The sequence below is a fragment of the Saimiri boliviensis genome, chromosome 2 (genome assembly GCF_048565385.1).
Source record: "Saimiri boliviensis isolate mSaiBol1 chromosome 2, mSaiBol1.pri, whole genome shotgun sequence".
Taxonomy (NCBI): Eukaryota; Metazoa; Chordata; class Mammalia; order Primates; family Cebidae; genus Saimiri; species Saimiri boliviensis.
Genome location: NC_133450.1, coordinates 159,406,165 through 159,414,743, shown reverse-complemented (window position 1 = coordinate 159,414,743; position 8,579 = coordinate 159,406,165). Strand labels below are relative to the sequence as shown.

At 39.9% G+C, this 8,579-nt stretch overlaps 1 protein-coding gene across 2 annotated transcripts in view; it reads right to left on the bottom strand.

Annotated features, from left to right (window-relative positions):
• Window positions 1–546: 546 nt before the first annotated feature.
• The window catches only part of PDCD1LG2 (programmed cell death 1 ligand 2), a 53,849-nt gene continuing 45,816 nt past the window's right edge, over window positions 547–8,579 (bottom strand). For both annotated transcript variants that reach the window (XM_003928181.3, XM_074394778.1), the window contains one exon: window positions 547–1,838. The gene's annotated coding sequence lies outside the window, so the exon portion shown is untranslated. The remainder of the gene's footprint in view (window positions 1,839–8,579) is intronic.

The window sequence follows — 8,579 nt, the reverse complement described above, 5'->3', positions numbered from 1 at the left end:
GTACTTGATAAATGTTAAGTGTTAAGATGACATGCCGTAGTATAGAAAATTTCTGAAGCTAAGATACAATGCCTTATGTTTTTCTCCCCTGACAGAACCCGGACTTGAGGACACTACAGCTAGGTTGCCCTCTCCCTATTTGGTATTCTAAAAGATAGCCCCAATCTGGGAACAAAGATGGAAATATTTTGACAGAAGCCGTTATGACACTGGGTTCCTAACAGAGTTAAACAAAACCACCCAAGCATTCAGCATGCCAGTCACATATCTGGGGCATGGGTGGGGAAGGGGTAGCATAGGTGGGCTTGCTTCCAGGGAAGGCCTTGTCTCCTGCTCTGATCTCTGCAGTGTTGGGAAGTGCTCCTCTTCCGTTAGGAACCCCAGATCAAGCATCCCTAGGACCCAACCCTGCTGAAAATTACATCCAAATTTGCCTCAAAGGCCTTCAAACCTTTGGGAGCCAAATGGCATGATAGGATATTAAACTTACTAACCTGCAAGACCCTGAGCAAATCTCTTAGCCAAAAGTAGAATATGTGGAGAATGTTGAAGAGTAACAATTGAGTTTTATTCTTTAAAGGCATTCTCTGATTTACATAGAGAATTGAGAAACTGAGATGTATGATTTGTCTGTTACTCAATTTCACACCCTTTCATTCTCATAAGTCCCAAATTTTGCCCAGTTAAGGAGCTTGCTTTAGGCCCATCTACCTAAGTCTGTTATACTAGCTAATGTGCCCATTTGAATAGTTCAAGGGCCAGCTAATGCTCTGAGCTTCATGGCTCCAGAATAAAGAGCAAATTTAACAAATTTAAGCTGTTACTGTAGCCGAGTTACCCTCCTGCTCCACACATATGTAGTGGGATCTTGCAGGATTTCCATAGTGCCATTTTTCAAAGACCTTGACTGCTTAGCATTGCTGTGTCACAGATGTGGAAACGGAGGCACTGAAAGGTCAAGTTTAAAGTCATATAGAGGGCCAGAAAAGAGCCTTAGTTTGGGGCTTTGTCTTTAGCTACTCATCTGAAGTTGCTGCAGATACAACATATGATCATATCAAATATTTTTGACTGCGTGTAATTGATTCCTATGGAAAAAAAGTTTAAAAAACAAGAATTTTTAAAGGAAATATGTAGTTTAAAAAAAAACACAATTAAACATGGTGCCATTACAGGTTAAAACAAATGCTTTGTGATTTAGACCTCAAAAAAAGCTTGATGTCTTTACTCCACAATTTGTGAACTTAATGTATATTTAAATGCACTCTGTTAATTAGAATAATTTCAGTGCTATCAAGATTCCAGTAAGCCATAAAACATGTCAATTATGATTTGAGTTTGTGCAAAACCCTGTCTATGAGCTCATAGTCTCGATAGGCTCTTCTAATACCCAGAAGAAGCTATAGATAAAAAATAACTCTATTGGCAACCCATCTGTTTCTCTAACTGAAAATTTCCACACATTTCTGCTTTTGGAAATCACTTAGAAAACTTGAGGGGAAATAATTCCTTTTGCTTTCAGTCTGGCAGCAAGAAGCAGCCTCAAGGAATTCTGTGGTTCCAGGATCCAGTGGGGTAATTTTGTAAAGTGCAGTAGTGCTTGCTCAGAGCCATAGGCTGCAGAGGTGAGTTCAGATCAGTGAAGGGGCAGGCAGGTGTCATAGCCAGATGCTGGCTAGTCTTGTTGCAGGTTTCAGATTAAAGTGCTGGGTCATCCAAAGGCATTTGAAAAGTGCAAATGGCAAGCTCTGCAGGCCAACGAATTCTTGTTTAGAGTCCAGAAGCTTTTTTAGATGTCCCATCAGGTCAGCCTGGCTCCCAAGACCACGGGTTCAGATCTGGGGAGAAAAGCCCACAAATGAGAAAAACCATTTTTTATGATTAGAAAATACATAACCTCCCCAAAATTTGATTGAGAAACTACTTTAAAAAAAAAAAAAAGTTCATTGAGCTGGAAGCAGTGTGGTTTAAAACCTTTCTCTGCACAGTTTTTACCATTACCCTAGTCCAAGTCCAGCTTCTCTCCTCAGACTTATTGCAAGAGCCGTTCCTCTTCCATTCTGTGGACCACACAGCTCAGTAATATTGGAGCACATTTTAGGGGCCTCTCCTATTCAAAACCTCTCATAGTCCTCTATTGTGTCAGATATTTCTATTAGTTTCTGCAGACTCATTATCCCCCTGCTGTGCTCTATTCATGCCCCAGGATGATGACGGTGTAGATTGCATCACTGGACTCCTCCCTCTGGCTTTGACTGGGCTCAGTCTAGGGAAGAAAGAGGGTTGCAGTAAGTTAAGAGTGAGGTTGGGGGACCTATTCCTCAGCAACCTCTAAGACAGGTTGTCCGTTGACTTTGTCGCTCTGTTAAACACACAGGTGGATCTTTCTCATTGCCATTTTTTACTAGGGTTCTGGGAACTGCTCCCTCCTCTTTCTCCTTCAGTCCTAAGGATAGTCACCTTCCCTGCCTGCTGTTGCATCCTGTCATGCTCAGCATCCCTTGCTGGTTTCCTTTTATGCTGCACATACCTTTGTAAATAATCTCCTCACTGAACTTCCTCAGTTACCTATTCTAAGCATACCCTCCATTTCCTGCTAGGACCTAACTGAAGGACTCATGCCTAGTAAGTAAAATCTAATCTTTGCTTGGAATTCATGGTTTACAATGTGGCCCCTAACGGTCTTTCCCCTTTATCTCACACCTGACTTTCTCTCTGAACAGGGTCACATGCATTTTCCTGCAGATGCCCCACACCTTCCTGCACCTCTGCCCTTCCTCTCAGTGTCCCCTCTATCTAGAATAGTCTGCTGTTTCCAAATCTTCCTGGTTCAAAGGTCACCTCTTCCATGAAACCTTTCTTCTTCCCTGATTATCCCCAGCTTAAAATGATATTTGTCCCCATCTCTGAATTTTTGTGTATTGTTTGTCCCTCTTATATGAGCCATAAAAAACCATAAAAAATACACCGACTTTTCACACCATTAAAAATTCATGGGCACAGGTGAGTGAAGCTGTTAGTGACTCCTCTTGCTTATAGCACCCTCCTCCCTCCCTGAGATGGCTGTGCTCGCTCCAGAAAGTTGTGAAGTTGCCTGACATGGGATGGGCATTTCTGAGGATTGATAAGTAAGGTAGTTCTTCAGGATATAGGAATAATTTGAGAGCTACATGATTTTCCAAATATGTTCCAAGAAGCACAAGGTATCTTAGAGCAGTGGTCTCCAACTTTTTGGGCCCCAAGGACCAGTTTCATGGAAGGCAATTTTTCCGTGGACCAGGTGTGGCAGTGGGGGTAGGGTATGGTTTCAGGATGAAACTGTTCCACCTCAGATCATCAGACGTTAGATTTTCATAATCTAATGAAAATTAGATTATGCACATATGATCCCTTGTATGTGCAGTTCACAAGAGGGTTCATGCTCCTGTGAGAATCTAATGGAGGCAGAGCTCAGGCGGTAATGCCCGCTCACCTGCCACTCACCTCCTGCTATGTGGCCCAGTTCCTAACAGGCCAGGGACTGGTACCAGTCTGCAGCCCAGAGGTTGGGGACCCTTACCTTAGAGGCCTTTGTAGGGACCTATGGTAGAATCATTATACCTCCACTCTAACTTTACCACTATCTTAATTTGCTTGATGTGTAGGAGTTCTGTTTAATATTTCCTTTGCAAAAAGTTTATAATAGCAAAAGAAAAAGAAATAGGAAACCACTGAAATGGAAAAGGGGAAAGGAAACACACCCCTGTGGAATACTGATGCTGTGGTCAGTTCTCAGGTGGAAATTCTTAGAAGGAAGACAGGATACTCATGAAAACAAACAAAACAAAAGAAACATAAAGACTGGACCAAAAGCATATAGAAAGCTGGCTTCTTTTCATTTTAACCTAAATTATGTGAATGTGAACTGGATCTTGAGTACCTTATCTATAATACTTAATTGTAAGAATCTTGGATGACTGACAAATTCATCAATTTCCCACATGGCCTGACAGGGTCTTGCAAATAGCAGACACTTAATACACATTTGTGAGTAAATGAATGAATAAACGAATGAGTAACACTATACTTGGAATCATAAGACTTTTTTGGTCTGCTACTGTTTCACTCAAGAAAGTCACTTAATCTCTCTTAGCCCCCAATGTCATAATCTATGAAATGAGGTAGGATACATTGTCTGTAAACTCTAACTATGGCTTGATGATGGTAATAACTATTTTTTTAAGGATACATGATACACATCTATGGTATCAGAATCCACTCCTAAAGTTTTACTGTTTGACTGCTTGTCTGCCTAAGAGGGAGAATGGCATAAGCCCAAGTAGCAGAACAAGTAAAGTTAGATACAAGAAGAACTTCCACAAATGAAAAGGGCAGTGTGTCACGGACAAGGACTCAGTGGGTCTGAGTTCTAGCTCCAGTTCTAACAGTAAATTATAAGATGACCTTATGCAAGTCACTTCAGCTCTTATATCCTTAGAGCATATCCATCACATTTAGCTGTGTTAGAAATCTTTGAAAGGCAACTAAAACATTTGTAGGTGTCCTTTAAAGAAGGTATAGCACTGCCCTTCCTAAAGTTGAGAAGGACTTGATGAAGAGTCCTGTGTAATATATCTGACTACTGGGATCTAGACAGGTGAGTGGGGATGGTTGAAATGGCTTCAGAAAGTATTGTTCTTCATCTTAAAAGCAATACACCAGGGCACTCAAAAATGTAGTAAAGTACAACAAAAATTCAGAAAACATAAAAGTAAAAAACAGTACATGGTTCCATAATTTGAAGACATGATTCCAGGCATTTTCATGTTTTTACTTCTATTTTTCTGGAGGAAAGAAATATGGTGAATCTACATAACATTTTTTAACAGAACATGAATGATACATAAGTATATTGTTATCTTGCAAATTTTCTATTTTCTATTATATAGAAAGTATTTCCCTACATTATTATTCCTCAGAAATGGAAGTTTAAATGGCAATGTAGGGTCTATTTATTATAGGCTTCAGTTTTATCCATGTTGTATTAAACTAGGTTATGCTGTAGGAACAAACAACTCCAATATCTCAATATAAAAAAACAAAAGCTTATTCTTGCTCGTGTTCCACATACATTGTGGGTCAGCAGGGAATTCTGTTAATTTTAGTTACTCAGAGACTGAGACTGATGTAGCAGTTTATACCTAGAATGTGACTGGTTACCATGCCAGATGGATAAAGAAAATATGGCAAAGCATATGCCAACTCTTACATCTTCTACCCAGAAATAACACGTCTCACCTTGCTTACAGTTAATTGACCAAAGCGAGTTACATGACCACATTTAACTACAAATTAATTACAGAGAAGTGCAGTTCTATCATGTGCACAAAGGCAAGAGATCCAGGAAATAGTGAAACAGCACTAATACTGAGCTCTGCTGGGTGTTTTCATAAATCAGGTCTTGCTTCAGTTGCTGGTTAGTGAAGCAAAACCAGCAAGCCCTTCGCTTCTTTTTTTTTTTTTTTTTTTGAGACAGAGTTTCACTCTTGTTACCCAGGCTGGAGTGCAATGGCGCGATCTCGGCTCACCGCAACCTCCGCCTCCTGGGTTCAGGCAATTCTCCTGCCTCAGCCTCCTGAGTAGCTGGGATTACAAGCACGCGCCACCATGCCCAGCTAATTTTTTTTGTATTTTTAGTAGAGACAGGGTTTTACCATGTTGACCAGGATGGTCTCGATCTCTTGACCTCGTGATCCACCCGCCTCGGCCTCCCAAAGTGCTGGGATTACAGGCTTGAGCCACCGCGCCCGGCACGAAGCCCTTTGCTTCTTAAGTGGTAAGAGAAAATATTATCTTGAATAAAAGTCTTGTCAGAAGTACATGCAAGGGACACACCTAGGCCACGTTCCAAGACTCCATTTCCCACAATGCTGAGTCGTAATATGAGAGTGTGGGCTGGCTCCTGGGTAGCCTAGAGCTGTATGCCCTCTTCACAATGAATGGTTTTGAGGTGAAGTAGAACTGGGATGGCAGAGAATGGGTGTGGGAACGTCAAAGCCCTGAGCTGTCTGGGCCTGAGCAATATTAAAGTCTTAACCATAGCAGTTCTGGGCAATGGATTCTCAATTATTTTTGTGTTTTTATACTCATAAAATCAGTAATTTAAAAAATGCTCTGAAACTTATTACTGTTTTAGGTTATTCTTTTTTGAGTTGATAGACTCAACTAAAATTCAACAAAATTTATTTTGATATTCTTTTTTAGTATTGAATCAAATTTGGTCAAAACAAGACACCTTCTTTTAAATTTATCATATAATAAACTATAAGAAGCATTGATAAACAGACAAGACAAACACCAAATACCATATATTTGTATTAACACTAATATCCTACTTTATTATATTGACCAGGTGGACATAAAATATTGACACATAAAAGCAGCCAGAAAATAATGCTGTAATCATGTGCTTAAGAGTGGTATAGACTCTGTATACAATGCAGAAAAATAAAAAGGTATGAGTCAGGGGAGAGAGTCTTAAACAGATTAAGCAAGAGAGTATAGTGTATGTAGGTTGGGCACAGTGGCTCATGCCTGGAATCCCAGCACCTCAGGAGGCCAAAGCAGGAGTATTGCTTGAGCCCAGGAGTTTAAAGTCAGCCTGGGCAACAGAGTGAGACCCCAGTTCTAAAAAAAAAAAAATTAAAAAGCCAGGTATGGTGGCATGCTCCTGTAGTCCCAGCTACTCAGGAGGCTGAGGTGAAAAGATTGCTTGAGCCTGAAAAGCTGAGGCTACAGTGAGCCATGATCATACCACTGCATGCCAACCTGGGTGATACAGCAAGACCCTGTCTCTAAAAAAAAATAAAAAATAAATTAAAATTTTAAAAAGCAGAGTATAGTGTATGGCTGTGGATTCTGGACTTGGACACCTGGATTGCTGATTCAATTTATTGGCCCTTATATTATTAGCCATACGACCTTTGGCAAGTTAGTTAACCTCCTCATGCTTTGCTTCCTCATCTATAAAATGGGAAGCAGGGAGTGAATACCTTAGAAGATTACCATGAGGATTAAATGAGCTAGTCCAGACACACTTCTAATGTTTTAGAACAGAAGCCTGGTGTTATGATAAAAAAGTTCATCATTACTATATCTTAAAGTAGACCATGCCAAAAGTTGGGATTTGGACAAGTAAGAAGGAATGGGGAGGACATTCCGAAAGCAAAACCAACACAAGCAAAGGCACAAAAGTGGGAAGCAGCTCATGGGAAGGGATAAGTATGGCACTGGTGTTGGTGGGGGAGGCATTCCCCTCAGAGATGGCCCAATGCAGCCATCTCTTCATTCCTCAAATCAGTATTTTTGTGTCCTGACAGTTTTCTTCTTAGGAGATATAAACCAAAATATTAAATTTGTTCTCGATAAAGAAGTAATAACTGATAAGCAGCTTTATAGGGAGGAACTTAAAAAGCCTATTAAAACCTAACAGGGGCCAGCTGTGGTGGCTCACACCTGTAATCCCAGCACTTTGGGAGGCCATGGCGGGTGGATCACCTGAGGTTAGGAGTTTGAGACCAGCCTGACCAATATGGTGAAACCCCGTATCTACTAAAAATACAGAGATTAGCCAGGCATGGTGACGTGCACCTGTAGTTCTAGGTACTCAGGAAGCTGAGACAGGAGAATTGTTTGAACCTGGTAGGTGGAGGTTGCAAGGAACCGAGATCATGTCACTGCACTCCAGCCTGGGTGACAGAGCAAGACTCTGTCTCAAAACAAACAAACAAACAAAAACCTAACACGTTGGTATTTGACTTGACAAAATCATAAAACATACTAAACAAAAATGAGCCTTTTTTTCATCACTGTTGATCATTATTTAATAGCTACATAAAATGTAAACATAATTATGAAGACTTAGATAAATCAGAAAATAATGTTGAATGCAACTGAAACATGGACATTAAATAATATATCAGCATTATGTGAGTATTAAATTATATAAGTATTAAAATGTTTATGTATATGGCAAAGATAAATGGAAATACTGATAAATGAACTTTTTTTAAAAAATGAGCATCTACTCCACATTTAGCAACTATATGGCCAGGACCCATGACTTCTCCCCATCCCACATCAAAGGCAATATCATTCATCAGCCAACACACTTCTTGCCTGGGAATTGTCCTCCAAATCATCCTCATCTATGTTCCAGAAATGCCTGTGCCTGAGATGAGACCTGTTTGCCCTTCTGAATTTGATCCTTCTCAATTTACAAATGACAAAACTGAAACCTAGAGAGGTGATGAATCTTACCTATGGTTTTGTGGCTAGCTCACAGCAAAACTTGAATCTAAACTCCTGAATTTGAGTCATGACCTCTGAAATAAATATTTCAGGCTTAAAACAAAATATAGAGAATAATGTAATAGACACCTATACACCTACCACCCAGTTTAAAAGGTAGAATTTGGTGTTTATTATTTCCATGCTAGTTTTCTACTTTTAGTTCACATAAATGTTTCCATAAATACCACTAAGACATTGTTTGCATGTTTTAAAGCACTATATAATTGGGATTATGTTGGTAATATTTT